Source organism: Temnothorax nylanderi, unplaced genomic scaffold (genome assembly GCF_030848795.1).
Source record: "Temnothorax nylanderi isolate EJ_2023f unplaced genomic scaffold, tnyl_v1.0 TNYL_tig0045_pilon, whole genome shotgun sequence".
NCBI classification, from domain to species: Eukaryota; Metazoa; Arthropoda; class Insecta; order Hymenoptera; family Formicidae; genus Temnothorax; species Temnothorax nylanderi.
This window is the reverse complement of record NW_027249107.1, coordinates 1,036,463-1,053,867: the sequence shown is the minus strand read 5'-3', so window position 1 is coordinate 1,053,867 and position 17,405 is coordinate 1,036,463. Positions and strand designations below refer to the sequence as shown.

Genomic DNA, 17,405 nt, shown 5'->3' with positions numbered 1-17,405 from the left:
GTCTGTGAAAGAGAAACAGCGGAGACGGAGCAGAGTCTCGGCTGTAACGAACATGTCGCTTTCTCGGCGTATTATTCGCTCGGATCGTCTGTTCCGCGATTGTTAGACGTGTCTGGCGACCGATAAAATTCGCGATACACCAGCCAATGATTCTCCTTTTGAGCGCAAAACGCGTCGCCATGCCGTACATAGACAACGGCCGCATGAAAATTGAATAAAACGGACGATTCACAATCAGTCTATCTCTCTCTCTCTCTCTCTCTCTCTCTCTCTCTCTCTCTCTCTCTCTCTCTCTCTCTCTCTCTCTCTCTTTCTCGCTCGGGTACGCGGCGTGGAAATCAAGATTCAAATCTCTGGACGTGAGAGCAGTCCCTTTATGCGTTTTGTTACGTGCGAGAAGAACGAGCGCGTTCGGCGGACCGAAAATAACAGAAAATGGAAGCCCGAGTGAAAGTATGAGTCAAAGGATGGGCGCGTCGTCGACGGAATTTTGACGGATAGCGGCGGCTCGACGTTCGCAAAAGTCTCCGAGATCGTCAAAGTCGAGGCGCGCACGAGAACCAGGAATCCTCGATCCTGTACCTCTTCCCCCCCGACATATCGATTCCTCGAACATACACGCATCCCGTAACAAGTTTAAGCCAGACGACTGAGACGACGGCATCGTTCGTTCTTCGGTCTCGCGCGCACGCCGGCATTTCGATCCATCCGCTTTAAGTCGGGAATCTTTCAGGATGTAGCGGAGCGCTTTGCTCGTAGCCGCCGCTGCCGCTGCCACTGCCGCCGCGCCGACGAGGTAAAACAGCAAGCGATAGAGTCGAATTACGATCTATGCGTCATGCGTTTGTACATACGTTTGTAGGACGATTTGATCGTGCTACAAAACGAAGACGTAATCGATGAGATCGATTCCGGGGTGAAGACTCCCGAGACAATCTCTCTCGAGCGAGGGGCGAGTCCGCTCGGATGAGAATCAGTCTCGTAGAAACGACGACGGTGGCCCGTGGCCCCCGCGGCGCCAGCCGCGAGAGCCGACCCTGAGCTAGCGCGCAGTCCTCTCCCCGCCCTGCCGCTTGCTCCCCCCCCTCCCCCTCCGATCGCGCGCGCGGCTGCTAGTGCTGCTACGTCGTTCGTTCGTTCGTTTGCTCGCTCGCTCGTTCGGTCGTTCTCGGGAGTCCCTCTCCCCCCACCGGCGCGCGGCGATCGCGCGCGCGTTTCCCCTTGCGGCCGCTGCGCCGCGCCGCTCTCGTCCGCGGCCGTCCCCCGCGCCCGCGCGCGCGCCATCGCCCGCGCCCTCCTCTCTCGCGCGCGGCGGCCCGTTACCCTCACCCCGCGGCCGCTGCCCGCCCCGAACGCCCTCCGCCCACCCCGCGCCCGCCGCCTCACCCGTGATTCCGCCTTGCTTGCCTGCCAGCCTGCCCGTCCGTCCTTACGTCCGTCCGTCCGCCGTTTGGATCTATGGTTGTGTGCGGTGGATTTCGTGACGTTAACCTGGCGGCCCTGAAAACGCCGTGTGGACCGGCCGCGCCGATTTTCGTGCCGCAGCAGCGAGACACCGTGTCGTCGGGTCGCGAGTGCGCGAGAACGCGAGTGTTTTTTAATCGCGGTGGCCCGTTGTTGTTGTCGCCGCCGCCGCCGCCACCGCCGTCGCAGCCGTAGCCGCAGCTGCAGCCGTCGTCGCCGTCGCCGCCGTCGCCGTCGCCGTCGCGGTGGTTGCTGCTGCTGCTGCTGCTCGCTAACCCTGTTGGGCGAGAACGGCCCTCCGCCTCCGCCTCCGCCTCCGCATTCCGGGGAATACCTTGTCCCTTGTCCCGAGGGAATAGCTCGCCGCGGGTAAGCCTCTCGGCAACATTTTACGTGCGCGCGGGTACGGACGACGAGGGACCGTCGTCATCCTTGTCGCCGTCATTGTCGTCGTCGTGGCGGTCGTGGCCGATGCCTCGCGCCTCGCCGTCGGTAACGTCCTCTCGCGAACGTGCCGCGCCACGACAAGTGCAAGAGGCATCGTCGCGTCTCGAAGCCTAACGGCTTCTCCACGACGAAAATTAAGGCTGGAGGTTTTGAGAAAGAAGAACGCCTCCGAAACGTCCGTCCCGACTTTGTGCTCCTTTTGTGAAGCCCATCTCTTCGTTTCTCTTTGTCCTTGCAATTTGTCTCTCTCTTTCTCTCTCTCTCTCTCTCTTTTGCGCGTACTCTCAACCATTGGCTTTCTCTCTGTTTCGCTCTCTCTCCCTCTCGCGCGCGTACTCCATCTCTCTCAGCGATATCTGTTTTATCTCTCGCTCTCTCGCTCCTCCGGTTCTCATTCTCTCTTTTAGGCAATCACGCGAGTGTGCGTAATCTCTCATTTTCTTTCTCACGCATATCCACGCACCTACACATACACACACGCAGCAACGTGAGCTACACGCCACGAATACGTTCTCTCTTTCTCTCTTTCGCTCTCTCGCTGTTTCTCGTTCTCCACCCAATCCGCGCTCTTCTCTCTCGCTCTCGCGTTCTCTCTCTCTCTCTCTTCTCTTTCTCTCTCCCCCGCTTTCTATGCATCCTGCTTATTCTCCGTTCAGGATAAAGCGGGATAAGGATTAAGAGGAGAGAAAAAAAAAGAGGAGCGGTCTCGTTACGACGACGAGGATGACAACGTGAAACGTCTGTGCCTTCGGCCGTACCTGCGTCCGAAAGTACAAAACTGCCAAAAGCGTACAGTGCCGTCGTGCCAGTGTATACAGTGAAATAACGCGTTTTCCCAACGTCGTCGCGGACTTTGAGGAACGCCGCGACGCTATGCGCCGCTTTGCGTCGCGTCATGTCGCGCCGCGCCGCAGTATGTGACCGCGTTTGCCGTTCGACCGCACGTTCGGGTGCACGTACGCGTTGTTCATATTCTAATTCTTATCGTACGTGCTCCTTCGTTTCTTCCCTCGCTCGTTCGCTCTCCCGACCGACCTATTCGTTCGTTTCTTCGCTCGCTCGCACGCTCGTTTCTCGCTCTCGTCGATCTCGTCGATCTCGTCGATCTCGAATCCGCTGCCGATCGGAGGCATCGGGAAATACCCGGGTTGTGTTTGTTACAACGCGCTGATGCGCGCAAAGGTGTCGCGATTACCGACCGAGTGCTGCACGCTATCACGCCCGTGTCCCGTGTCCCGTTCCTCCGACTCCGACTCCGACTCCGACTCCGACGTGATGCATCGTCGAGCAAGCTGGTGCCGGTGCCCCTTCGCCCCCGTGTTCGGCCCCGCGCTCTTGTCCCGAACCCCGTCGTGGTTGTGTGCCCGCCGCTCGCCCGCCCCGTCGACGGAGTCATCGTCAGCGGCGGCATCCCCGTCATCGTCCTCATCGTCCCGTCGCCGCTCTCTGTGTTCTCAGTGATGTACTACGTGTGACCGACGCGGTGGCCCGACCTTACGGTCCCCCGTCGCCGTTTTTGTGCCCGGGGAAGTCTCTCGGGGGTCCAGCGGTATAGCCGCGGTGTTTCCAAGAGCCCCGAAAATAACGGGCCTATTAATAGGAGATATCTCTCGGCGTGGCGGCCGCTCCGCGTGTTGTGAACTTGAAGATAGCGAGGAGAGGAGGCCGAGAGGCGAGCAAGCAAGCGGCCGACCGGCCGACCGACCGACCGACCGACGTTCGCTACGTACGTATATCATACGTTTTATGGTGTCCCCGATGCACGGATCCAGCGGAGAGGCGAGACGAGGGGAGGCGAGGCGAGGACCGAACCACCGGAGAGTCAACCTCGCTCGCTCGGGTCTCTCTGACTTGAAAGAGCGGTACTGTGTTCCCCGCGATAGGGAGAAATATCCGTTTTACGGAGGAAGAAAAACGGCTCCCTTTCGAGGAAACGCGATAGCGAGGAGCTGGTAACTGTCGCTATCTGACTCGCTTCTCTCCTGGATTCGTGGAAATCTCGAAACGAGGCGTGGAAGTCGACGCGCTCCGGAAGCGACGGCACGCGTCGCCGCGGCGACGTTGAAGATTCTTGTATCTCGTCTCGGGGAAATTAACGCTGTAGACTAGTGTAGACGATACGTGATGGAGCAGTGTCTATGCAAAAACGTTTAAATGTGCTAAAATTGAATTCGCAAGATTGAAAAAGCCGAATTTTACATATGTATTATAACAATTACGGGCTTACGCTACAAGCTCGCGGCAACGCGAAGCTGCTCGTGTTTAAAATTTCTAATTTGCTCGAAATTTTTTATTTCGTGGTCGACTTATTTTCGCATAACACTGCCTTCCAATCGTTCGCGTTTCGAGTGACAAATAAAATGTGCGTAAAATTCCCGGGACGATACAACGGATCTTAACTTGACATGATTGCACCGATATGTGGGTTCGCGTTAACTCGAATCTGTTAAACGTTCTCTCTTTCGCAATTTCTTATTTTGTAAATTCCTCATAGTTGTCTCGTGATCAAATCGGACCTTGACATTAACCGCTCACAGTTTTGACTCTCATGTGCAACCTGATGTTGGTGAACTCAAATTGTCGGTGCAATCCTATATGACAGCTCGATCGTGGTTCCACCGTGCGAGAAGTGCATTTAATGATATTTGTTAAGCAACGCGAGTGATGATACGTGGAAGTGATAATCAGAATAACGTCATAACTCCGTAAAGTTGTTGGTTGAAAAATTAAATTCAAGGCCTACCAGATCACATGACAGGCAATAAATGAAGTTTTAGTTTCGTTATAGTGGGAATTTTCCTCACCAAATTATAAACTGAACGGAAATTTCGATCGTTTTTGCAAATCTCAATTTTTTATTTTAATTTTCAAGGATATCAGTCGCGAGTTAGAACAACCAAAGATGGAAGTCCACGATTTTCATTATTTCTCTTGTTTTTTTTCCAAATTAATTTGATCATTTGAACTTTAGTTTTACTTTATGTGAAAACGCGCCAATTATGGAGTTGTGACAGTTTTCGGTTGGTCCATCGCGCGAGTTGCAGTTCGGTCGCTCGTTCGGCTGCTGATCTTTCATAACTCGCACGGACAGGCCGCCGATTGCTTATGATTTTCTTGCACCCTGATACTAATTTAAACGCTGGCGTTCGCTTGCCAAGCCACATGTACGACTCGTCGTGCGGCTCGCGCTCGCTTTTGCGACATTGATTCGATTGTTCCTTGCGAATCGCTCATTATGCAGTCCGCAGAGTTATCAATCATTCGTTATTTCGGCCTGTGGTTCATTACTCGGCGAATCGAAAGTGAAAGTGGCGCGAGTCAGAAACAATCGCGCGCGGAGCAACCGATACGGTACAAACAAATTATCAATGACTTTGGTTTCTGTATTTGACGTACGTTCCGCTCTTGCCCCGAAAGAGATCTGTTTTTTGGTGTAATTTATCGGGATAGCGCAAGCCTATATCTTTTATCCGTTTACAGTTTATATACATTCGTCTCCCCACATCCTCTCTTTCAAGCGCGATTTTATTTTAAGCGTACGTGGCGCTAAGTACCTAAAGAGAATGGAATTTTTGCGAATTGCTATCGTTTTCGTATTCTTTTTAGATCCGTGCTCTGTGTCCGGTCGTATCTTCTTTTCACGCTTCCTTTACGCGTTTAAAATAAAGCTGACGAATAAACGTTCGTTATTCGAGGGAAATGGAAAACGGGGATAAAAGTCAAGAAAATGGAGAAAGTGCGGTTGGAAACAGAAACCTTGTCGGTTAATTTCAACGTGGCCTTATCTCAACGAGAACTCAATTTAATCGTCGAGATACCTAATTAGTTTATTGTTCTGTCGCAAATAAAAGAAGGCGACTACGGTTTTTGACGCACGTCAGCACGCACGTTGAATCTCGCGATCGCGATCGCTTTCGTCGTAAACTCGAGTTTGGTGGGGGAGGAAAGGCGGTCTCGGACGATGGTTTTGCCGATATTATTTCGCGCGCGGAAAATTCCGACATTATCGTCGCCGACAGCGATCGAAAGACAAATCTTCCTCTTCATCTCCGTGGATGTTACGTTCAGAAATTTTGTTTAAAAGCGCATTTTCTCCCGAATCATTTTAGCTCGATAAATACATGCATCGCTAGATTTTCGCTTAATGGAAATTCTGTCGGAAGCCATTACTCGCGAGGTTTCATAACTCGGCGTATTGAATTTTTTACCAGCTAAAATTCAACATTGCGGAGGAATTTATTTTAGATAATCTAGGAATTATAAATCGTTAAAACCACAAGAAGCTCTTCACAAGAAAACCAGTAATTGTGATATGTTTCACAAGCATGAAAACAAATTGATATATTTAGAATTAATAGTCATAAGAGAATATTTTTCGCTAGTGAATTTTTATTTACGCGACGTCGCTTTCACGCACATTGCAATCTGTGCAAAATGCTGCCATCAAAATGTAAACGATTATAATCATCCAGGATCTCCTACTAAATCCTACAATTTTTGGGTAAATAATTTCTTTCTCGGATCAAAATTTCGGTGATATTAGTTTGTAACGCGCTTTAAACGCCTCGTTCTCTGCGTACGCTAATAGATGTCTCGACATTGAAGCAATCGGCATTCTACTCAGTTTGGCCTTTAACGTCCGCTAGGCCGAGAGAAAGTGTGCGACATTTGATACACCCTGTATACGTTGGCCAGCTCGAAACGACCTTACGAGATGGCCGCCGCCGTCGCCGCCGTCGCCGCCGCCGCGCGCGATACATTCTTGGCCTCCGTGACTCTCGTGCTTTATTAGGAAAGCTCTAGTTTCACGATATCCCTGAATAATAATTGAGTATTCGAGTACCTTGCGATATCCGGATTTCTGAATACTTAATATTGCTCATGTAGGCGTATCTTGTATGATAAAAAGTTGCTGCAAACCAGTTATATAACATCGGAACGGGATTATTCTTTTAATTATTATTCATCTAATAATAACCAAGGAAATTTTAGTTTAATGGAGATTAATAAATATCACTAGCTACACATACCATACTTGTCTAATCCATAATTTCTAACACCTGATTTTTTTCAAAGCCCTATTTTTTTGCCTTTTAGTGAATTTTAGTTAAATCACTCAGCTATTGACATGTGCAACACAATTTAACACATCTTTCGTATATACGTCATGTTAATTCTTTGCCTAAAAATCTTTTCCTTTTTACAAATAACGTTCAATGTGTTTATAGCAGCTCTCATAGAGAGTCGGCTCTTCATAGATGTTTGCCATTCATTTGGATATCTCGCGCTGCACGAAAGTATACGCTCGTTATCTAGAGAAAGATAAATAGAAAAGAATCCGTAATCGTCTCCAATACCGAGAACATCCCAAAGCATTTAATTTCGAGCACACGCCCACTGTTATGTAAGTCCGCGACGAGCGAGTACCTTATCGGTTATCTGCCATGTACTTCGATCGAGAAAAACAACGCGCGACTGTCGATCTTACGTGGAAACGTCGCACGCTTGTTTGGGCCAACTCGCTCGAAAACTTTTTCAGTTGCGTCGCAAAAAGTTTTGTATATCGCGCGAGCGAATTATTAGACTTTTTTTTTACCATGCCACGCCCCGAACACGGTAAACACCAAAGTTTCAACACCGATTTTTCTTTTGTATTTACAGCGTTATTTGCTCCGCCCGCGTTATTTTAGCGATTTTGTACGCGATATCACGTAAGATCGTGTAGGGGGATTTTTTGTAACTTGTAGAATTACATGTTTCAAGTACATGATCACGGCTCTAAATATCGTTTCTCGATCTCTGAAGATTTGTTACGGCTACCGCGAAGGTAGGCAAACGCGATTCGCGAGGCATCGAGGCCTAAAGTTATAATTCTCATATGAAACATACAGTTTGTCGGTCCCTCGCGAATGTTCGTTAATTATACGCAATGCTATCGGACGGACGGACGCCATAGGATATTTCGCAAGATTTCACATGTTCGTCTCATTACGGAGACCTGTCGCGCTAACAAACTATTAGTTTCATCGTACATATAAATTTCGTGTAAGCCCTCCTTTCCTCCCTCCTCTCTCTCTCTCTCTCTTTCAGGACTAGCCTTTCAATGGGAGGACAATTACGTAATTCGTGTTGTCACGTAATGGTAATGACACGCCTCTGTCTATCTGCGCTCGCCTCCTTCTGTCCCGAAAGGACAAACAATTTCCCCTCGTCCTCGTTCGCACGCATTTCTGGTCAGAGCTAGGAACCGTTATAATTTCGGTGTCTTTAATTCCTGATGGCTTGTAGATAAGACGAAATTAATCTTGCGTCAATCATTGCGATTCCGTTGTTTTTCATGCGGGTGGATCAATAAACTCGTTGAAATTGCATCGATTTTGGCTACCAACTCTGCAAAACAATGCTCTCTCGCTCTCTCGTCTCTCTCTCTCTCTCTCTTTCTTTCCCTCCCCAACATTTTTGTTTTGAATAATAATTAAAAGAAAATGCATTTTCATTAAAGTACATTTATACTACCAACGCAATGCGGAAAACACCAAACGAAAGTGGTACAACCGCAGGACTGCAATTTTTCAATAGAGTTATTTGCACAATAGGTTTCCTCTTGAAAGCTTTTATTTACCAATTGCAACATATAAACGAAATATGAAATAAATACAGAAGTACATGGGGATTATGTACAGTTGCAATATTTTTTCGGTGCACGCTATTGACAAAGTTCGCATCGGAGAAACGTTTTTTTTGCAAACGAAAATTGACGATACGCACGTCTTAGGAAATTACAAGTATTCTAAATCTTCTGGTTGGCGCTGGATGTGTACCAGGAGAGTCTCGGAAAGGGTTAGAGGAACGCGTGTCACGAAAACTGAGCGCGGCCAGCCAACGGCGTTTCTTCCCGCGTTGCCAGATCTACCTGCGCCTGTATCTTCCGTTTGCCGTTTGCGAGGGAGAGAGAAAGAGAGAGAGAGAACTCGGCAACATCGCAACGCCCGAAAGCATTACAGCATTTCGCTGAAACGAGCGATTTTTCGCGGTGTACGGTCATATTTGCAATTCAACGATAAGAGAAGGTTAGCTTTTTGGTTAACGCATTAATGATCTATGATAATACGCGTGCGTGAGTTAAATTTAAACTTCTTTACATATATATATATATATAAAACTCGGCGCACATATTAGAACATCCTATTATATCACATTCAACATTTTACATAATTTTAAATATTACATGTTATTCAGATTATGCTATCTTTATGTATTAAAAATGACGGGTATTTTTACTTCTTTTTAATCTGTGACAATAGATATTTTTCCAAGGTTCACGAATCACGCGAATTCCACTATTTCCACTGGTTCGTTGGTTTAGTTGGGTAACGCACCGTCAGTGGATTTGGAAGTGTAATTTGGTATTTTGTCGAAGAGAAAGGGGACGCCGCGCCGCGCTGCGAGATAGTAAATCCGCATTTGCGTAGATTCGCATCGATCCCGTCGAACTTGCTACTTTGCGACGTTACTTTATTCCGCAGCCAGGCCATTAGCGATTTCCTGTTCGGCGAAAAATTTATATCGGAAGATATGACGTTCTCGTTTATCAGACTTTCGCGTCGTCACGCGTGACTCAGTTGGTATAAACTTTAAAAAATCCACACACACATACATACGCGCGCGCGCGCGCACACGGATTTTTATCGGCGGATAAGAACGTTGCTCGGGTTTTGGCAAATAATCGAAGCTGTCGCAATTAGCGCGATGGCGCCGACTACTCCACGAATATATCAATCTTTCCCAAGTATCGCGAGAAAACAGGCGAATCATCAAATCGCCACGCCGATCCTTTCTCCTGTTTTATTTCTTATTTTCTTTAAACTAAGCGAGAATTCAACGTTGTTTTGACGCACGGAGTACGTCGCTCGTTTTTTCCCCCGAGATCAAAGTCGAATCAAGATCGAAATCACGCGTACGCATCCACGCACGTTGTTACTGCGTCTCGCGAATCTTTCGTCGTTCAAATCCATCAAGTATCGATTAGTCGGCGGTTCTTGCAGGTTTCCGTCGAGATCGAAATGGAACGTTGGGCGAAGAGGCACGGGAGGAAGAACCTTGTCCAAAAGGACAGGTGTTCCCTGAATGAAAAGTAGTTTTTCTCGTCGCTCGTATACTAGCGAGGCATCTGCGAATGAAGAAAACCAGACGGATTATCGCTCGACTCCGCGTCGGGTTTTCTTCAAACGCGGTCGACTAGTTTGGCCCCGTTCCATGCACAAGCACGCTCGCAACACACACACACACACACGCATACACGCGCGCGCGCGAAGCATCGAGCGCACGCACGAGCAAGCACTTGCGGTACCGTCTATAGCGCTGCCGTACGCAGTCATCGATCTGGCGGTATACGTGTTAAAGTCTGTCGCGAGGCAGGGAGCCAGTGGAAATCGGTGAACTTCTGATTTTCAAAATTAATAAATACGCACAGTAAAAGGGGTATTTATCAATCCAATTATCACGATTAACAGCTTTGCAAATTCCATCATTTTCTTCTTACCTCTCGATGCCAGCTCTCCCGATAGTTAAACGTTACTACTAAAGTAACTTCTATCCAAGCGACGAAATTGTCCGCTCGAAATTGCATCAAGAATATTAATTCGCAAAGTGCCGTTCACGTCAAGTTCGCAATACGAGGTCTTTCTAAAGAGAATCTCTCTCACACATTTATAATCTCGTCTTCCGCACGGGGCGCAGAGTTCTACCTCCGATTTTAGGCACTAATTCTTCATTCGTATGCCTTTTGCAGAATCCGTGCCGCGCAAAATTATTTGTTAACGAGTTAGAGCGGCGTGACGTAAGCGACGGTATTGCGTGGAATCGCAACGTCCTTCATTCCCATTTTGTTTATCGCGAATTGAATTCTTTTGTGTCACTCGCAGACGCGCACCGGCATCTCTTCACGACGGGTCTATTCTGCCGCTTCTTAACCCTTTCATTCGCGCGGCGCGGCTATATTGCGCGCTGGAAATGCTGGTACTAAAAAAATTTGACGCGAAATAACGATTATCTTTTTATGATTTTGCGTTCTCCTTTTTATTCTCGCTGAATATCCGACCGCTCTTGCTCGTGCGTTTCAACAAATTTTGTTAAGGAACGAAAGGTCATGCGTATAATATTAGCGCTGACGCTGTTGACGAGTAATGACGAGTTCATTAACTTGGGCTCCATTACAGCCCACATTACTCATGCAAAATTAACCTTCTAATGCGACCTCGAAGTAACGTACCGTATATTTGTCCGTCACGTTACTTAGGCCGTTGTCGTCATTTCCACGTTAATTGATTTCATTGAAACGTTCAGTCACTCCGTTATGTTCGCGAGAAAATATCGAGAATTCAGCGCGCGGTCGAGCGCGGTATAAAAGCGATGTTTTGTAAATATCCTTGCCGAGATGATCTTATTTCGCAGATCTTATAAACCGGGAGACTGGTTTGGAAAATGTACCGGAAGTGAGCCTGTTCGAAAATAACACGGCCTATCGGAGTGAAGGCTATAGTTCGTTGACTTATTCAGAACCGCCACGACGACGTCGCGTCGCCTGAAATCGATATCGCGTCCGATATTTCTCGTTCTCGCCGGATACAAGCGCGATAACGAATGCTAACGTTATTCGCAATGTGCGACATGGCTGGATTTTGTAAAAAAATTCGACCCCGAGACGATTCTTAGAAAATTAAAAAAAAAAGAGAAGGGAGAGACGAAGCCTTGTCATCTATTCAATCTCCTCTCGCGATGCACATTTCCTTTAATTAATACGATGATGTAATAGAAACGTTTTTCTACGTATCATGAGTTGTAATAAAAATTACTTGTATAAAATGCATTCGGCGGACGCATTATGTAAACAGAATATTCCGCTCAAAGGCGCGACGTTCGACCAGCCTTCTTACGCAACGTAAACGATTAGATAAAAAATTGAGATTCTATTTCGTTTATCGTCTCGTCTCTGGCATTAGGCGTTGCAACTGTGCAAACTTATTCGTATGCACGCGACATTGATCGGCTCAGGGACGCGCGCGAGTGTTAATGGTCTTATTTTTCCTTAATGAGTGTTAACGTGCCGTTAGGCCGCAATACCTCGCGCGATCGGGTATTTATATATCGTTACGTCTTCTTCAATGGCTGTATGAAACGATGGAACACTTGAGACTCGGCGACACGTCGATAAAAACAGACATTGCAACTGATTAAGTAATACATATTAAACGCTATCGCGGCTTAAATAGGGCAGATTTTTCTCAACGAATCTCGTTATATCTACAAGACTCGTCGTTATATCTTATTTTAACGTTGTATTGAGATGTTGTAAAAAAATATCGGTTTCTCTCTGATCTCTTTTTTTCAGTTTAAGGCATTTTAACGATGTTAAATCGCGCATATATCTCATTTCTCCACGATTAATTCTAGACAATATTATCGACAACACGTCGCCAAGTTGAAAGGGTCGTGTCGTGACCTCAGCGTGTCGCAAACGCGAAACGGTCACGTGCGAATTAACGTCGCGGCGGTCGCCGGTCGCCGGTCGCCGGTCGTCGACGACTCCGGGACCTCGTGTCTTTATCGCGACGCGCCTCGAGACGGTCGCCTTTTTCACACGTCGAAGAGTTGACAGTTGACACGACCTCGCGCGTTTCTCTCGGATTCGGTACGGCTCGGTTCGATCCGACTGCTCTCGGCTCGGCTCGGCTCGACTTTTAGTCACGACGGCCACGACGACGGGAGAGCTATCGACCGTTCTGGGTTTCGCGAGATAATAATAACCCCGGTTGAAATATATTTGGCGACGAGGGGGACGTGTACTTTCTAAAAACCGCCGTTCACGAGCGACGACGACGACGTGAACCACGCCGAGAAAAACACACCCGCCCGCGTGGGTACAAAGTTGGCCGAGCCGGGCGGTTTTCCCCTCCGCGCTCCGTTACGCGCCGCTCGTTAAAATACCGGCTTGTTCTCTTATTCGTCAAAATCCGCGAACGGATGTGAATCGATGTCGCGGAATGCGTTGAAAAGTCGATATATATTTTTGCTACGAATTTTTCCGACGATGAATTACCGATAAATCTCTCGAAACGCTTCTTCCTGCTTCTTGTATCTTTGGAGATAAGCACGTGGAGGACGTGTGCGCGAGTGATAATTTCATGTGTCGTCCAATATAATAAACATTTGAAGAATTGAAATACCCCGGCGCGCAGGACGGCACATAAAATTATAAATATCCTGTCTGAGATTCCGTCGCGACTTGTAAATCGTTTAAAGTGGGCTAAACTTTGACAATGCGTGGTGAGAATTAAAGTGGAAAAAGAAGATGGAAATCGCGCTGGGCGGGGCGTTGCACCAGCGGTTCCCGCCGCTTGTGGGAGCGGCGGCGGTGGCGGCAGCGGCGGCGGCGGCAATGAAGACAGGAGAACATCGTTTATTTTGACTTGGCGCATCAGCGAACGCCGCGCGCCGGCCGCGGCCGTGGCCGTACCAAACGTTCTGTCGTCCGTATGCAATCGTTGGCGTGGCTCCGCATACAGGGTGGTCCGTTCTAACGTCGGGGCAACCGACGAGATGTTGATTCTCTTCGAGTAGGGAAGACCCATGACCATGGAGTAGAATTTCCACGCGAGAGTTTTCCGTCCGCGCGGAGAAAGATTGATTTTGGAAATCGGATAGTTGACAACGTCTCTCCAATGTGGAATAAACCTGATATCTCCGTTTTCGCGGCCGTCGCCGTTCGGCAAAGGTTTAATAATAGTCCCAATATGGGATTCTACGTGATTCTACGAATGTCAGATTATAACCGGTTAAAATTGAATGTCAGTCGACTGCCGGAGCAGGGGGGAGGGAGGAGGTAGAATATCGCTGTCATATCCGAGACGTAACAAGATTCGGAAGCTCGCGGAATGAATAATTGCTGGTCGTGTGTCGGAGTCGTCGCGCGAGGTCACCAACCAACCAGCCAGCCAACCGACCGACCGACCGACGCGACGCTGATTTACGGGGTTCGAATCGCACACAGGCACAGCCGCGCGTGCAGTAAGAGTAAAATACGCGAGCGGAACGGCCCTTTCGGTTTTTATAACCTCCAGCAGGTGGGGCGTTTTAATCGATAACGGCGAGAGAGGTATCTTGCGCGGCGGCGGCGGCGGCGGAGGCGGCGGCAAAAATCGTCCGTTCCGGGTTTAAAGTAGCGCAAGAGCGCGTCCCGCTTTTTTTCACGTCGTCCCTTCCCGCCCGCCTCGCCCTGCCGCGTTCCCACTCTAGTAACACGGGAGAACGGTACCTTTAATTTTTCCTACGGTCGCTTTCCCCGCGAGATTTACCGTCGTCTCTACCGCGAGCTCGTGCCTTGAGAAAGTCGATACGGCTAAGCGCGACCGTCGTCTCCGTCGGCTTCGTCTTCGTCTTCTTCGTCGTCGTCTTCGTCGTCGTCGTCGTCGTCGCCGTCATCATTTTCAACCGAAGCGTAAAGCATCGCGCGTACGCGATGGACGCTTAAGGATCCGAAAATATCTTTTGACACGGCGTTTCTGAACTTTCCGCAGCCACAGTGTTTTATACGACGCAACGATTCTAATTCTAAATATATCTCCGAACGCGGGGAGCGATCTATGTAAATCGACAATGTCTAAGGGGAATTTACGCTGTTATTCCTCTAAATCGAGGAATAAGTCATCGAATTCCCGTTGCTTGGAATCGACCTGAAAGTTAGCCTGGCGTTCGCAGAATGCAACGTTGCGCAACAATCCGCAACTTGCTGCACTTTAGCCGGCTTCCACAGCTCGAACACTTGAAAACTTTGTCAATAAATGTTTTAATTCAATTAATAATAAGGTGCGTAACGTGCAATCTATTGCTGCAACAAGAATAGCAGTAATGATAATAATATAAAATGTGCTGTAACAGAGGTGACGTTTTTTGCGCTCAGTTTTTCTAATAATCCAACATTATGAGAATTTGAACTCTCGGGTTTTTTCATCGCTCCTCGTGTCGTCACTTGTCCGTTTCGTTCAGTCGCTCGCCAGATATTGCTACGCGAGATGAGTGACGGTATGGGAAATCGTGACTGTAGTCTAACGCGACGGCGAGTTAAAGAGGGAAAATTCACGACGGGGTCGAGCATGCACGGGAGGAGTCGACGCCGACGGTTTTCATTATGTATCAGGGAAGTTCGCGCGCGTTGCTTCGCCCGGATACAGAATCATACAGAATCGCCTCTACTTTCGCCGTTGCGAGGTCCGCGCGCGCGTGCGCTCTACAATCGATACCGGCCGGAAAAAGAGTAGTCGGGCGAAAGTGTACATACGCGCACGTAGCAAAGAGATGCGAGAAGAGCGTGCGAGAGATCTCGCCGCAGCGCCGAGGGGGAGGGCAAGCAAGCGGGCGAGCAAGCATGGCTCTCGCTTACGAAATCCACCAACGCGCTCGCGCTCGCGCTCGCGCTCCGCTTCGCCGAAAAGTCAAGGCTCCTGTCAAGGATGTACGGCGGAACTTGCGATCGGTGTCGGAATGCTCGAGATACGTTTCCCGTCGAGCTGTCGATTTCCGCGAGAATTGGTCTCCGAGGAGCGCGATTTGACGATATATAGGTCACGCTCTTTTTTTATATCCTCTCTTCAATTCTTTAATCAATCTGGTATAAATACCAAGGCACGATGCATTCACTCGCGAAAGACGAACGGTTATAAGCGTAGGCAGAAACGCTTCGATACTTCCTCAAGTCGATCGATATCTTGTTTATACCGAGTATTTTTAACGTCGATACTTGACGACTTATTTTTATCGGGGAGTAAACCCGAGGTACATATCTCCGACGAAGGGAAGAAACTTTGAAACTTTGCTAACGTTTCTGGTAAAGTCCGCATGCGCGCGATTTACAGACACGAATCGTGAGATTCTCACAACGGGGTGAGATGGGTCACCCCGTCAGCGGTCAGGCGAGTCGAGGCCTCGAGGGTAACGCGCGGCCGGCGCGGCGGTAACCGTTTCTACCTTCGACATCGTCGTCATCGTTATTGTACTAAATGAGCTCTTTCTCTCTTTCTCCGAGCGGCACTGCCGCGAAATGGAACTCGCATGCGTGTGGCGAGTTGTTTGTGCAGAGCGCGCATAGGGAGGAGAGCCGCGCGCTTTGCGGAGTACTCCTCGCCGGGTTCTCGGGCTCGAGAACGGTCGTGGCGAGGCCGGCGAGGGGTCGGGAGAGCAGAAGGGAAGAGCGCACGGTCGCGATCGGAGTGGGGTGAAAGAGATGCGAGACGCTGCGCACCGGCGGTGAATGGGTGAAGCTAGATGCGAGGGCGGCCGGCGGGAGTGGGTACGGTGGCTGCGAGCGTCAGGGCGGGGAAAGGGGGATTGAAGGGTGGACCAGAGGGAGAGACGTGGATCGGAAGAGATATCACGACTCTATGATGTAAGGGGACAAGGGGTGTGCTTATACGCGTGTTTACGTTAGCCGGCCAATAAGATGTCCTCCAGTCTGGCTGCGTCACTGCGAAAGAGTCTTTGCGCTCGGCTGTGTGCGCTCGACACACACACATTCATACACCTAGCGCACCACTTATGTGTGAAACGCGTATTATTGAAGTACACTTCGTCTTCTCGATACCTCGCTCGTCTTCGATACCGAGTATTCTTAGCGATCGTACTTTACCTTCGATCGTGGTAAAATAAATGGTCGGTGGAAACACACACACACACTCACACACACACTCACAAATTTATTTTAGCTATTTATATCGTGTCTTTGATATTATCTATATATGGGTACTTGGAAGATAGTATCGAATAGAGAAAGTGCACAGATGACTCTATGTGTTAAATATAAGCAACACGCAAAATTAATTTGCTCTCTAATATGAGAGTTTTTATCGATTCCCTAATGAACATGACATTCCTAAATATTACACGTAAATTATCAACGAGAAAGTAACATCGATGCATCGTTCTATTCGCGGTACCCTTTAAATCGAAATATTGCCTGCGTAGACGCGACGTTCTCGCGAAACATCGCGAAAGTGTCGCGGAGTTGCGCGAAAGCCCGAATTCTTGCGTCATATTGTTCTTTGCCTCTGCTACCTGAATAAGTTGGCGCGGCAAATATCGCGCGATCACACGTCGCGCTCGCAACGATGACGGCGAACGCGAAGGTGGGAGAGTTTGTCGCGTAAGGTACCCTAAAGGAAACATCCTCAAGGTGGACGACCATTAGTGTGTACTATGCGCGATGACTCAGCTCCTACCGCGCGAGAGCCGTAATGACACGTTGCGTGCGATTAGATCTTGAGAAAACTTTCGATCGCGCGTACGCTCGCGATTAACAATTAACGCTATCGAGAGATCGTCTGTTCCTCAGCATCGTACGCACAACTCGCGCTTGTGTTGCTCGCGCGATGAGATCTCTCGACTAATTTCCAGCCGCAAATTTTTTCATTGGTAAACTTTATTGCGAATTTTTTTAGAAACTG

General features: G+C 48.8%; 1 protein-coding gene across 14 annotated transcripts in view; it reads left to right on the top strand.

Moving 5' to 3' along the window:
- The first annotated feature begins 1,360 nt into the window (after positions 1-1,360).
- The window catches only part of Smr (nuclear receptor corepressor smrter), a 77,627-nt gene continuing 61,582 nt past the window's right edge, over positions 1,361-17,405 (top strand). For 3 of the 14 annotated variants that reach the window (XM_071705141.1, XM_071705142.1, XM_071705144.1), the window contains exon 1: positions 1,364-1,833. The gene's annotated coding sequence lies outside the window, so the exon portion shown is untranslated. Of the gene's footprint in view, positions 1,834-1,884; positions 2,682-2,709; positions 2,898-3,369; positions 3,638-13,063; positions 13,237-17,405 lie in introns of those variants that run through there. The other 11 variants (XM_071705129.1, XM_071705130.1, XM_071705128.1 and 8 more) reach the window with 8 other exon arrangements.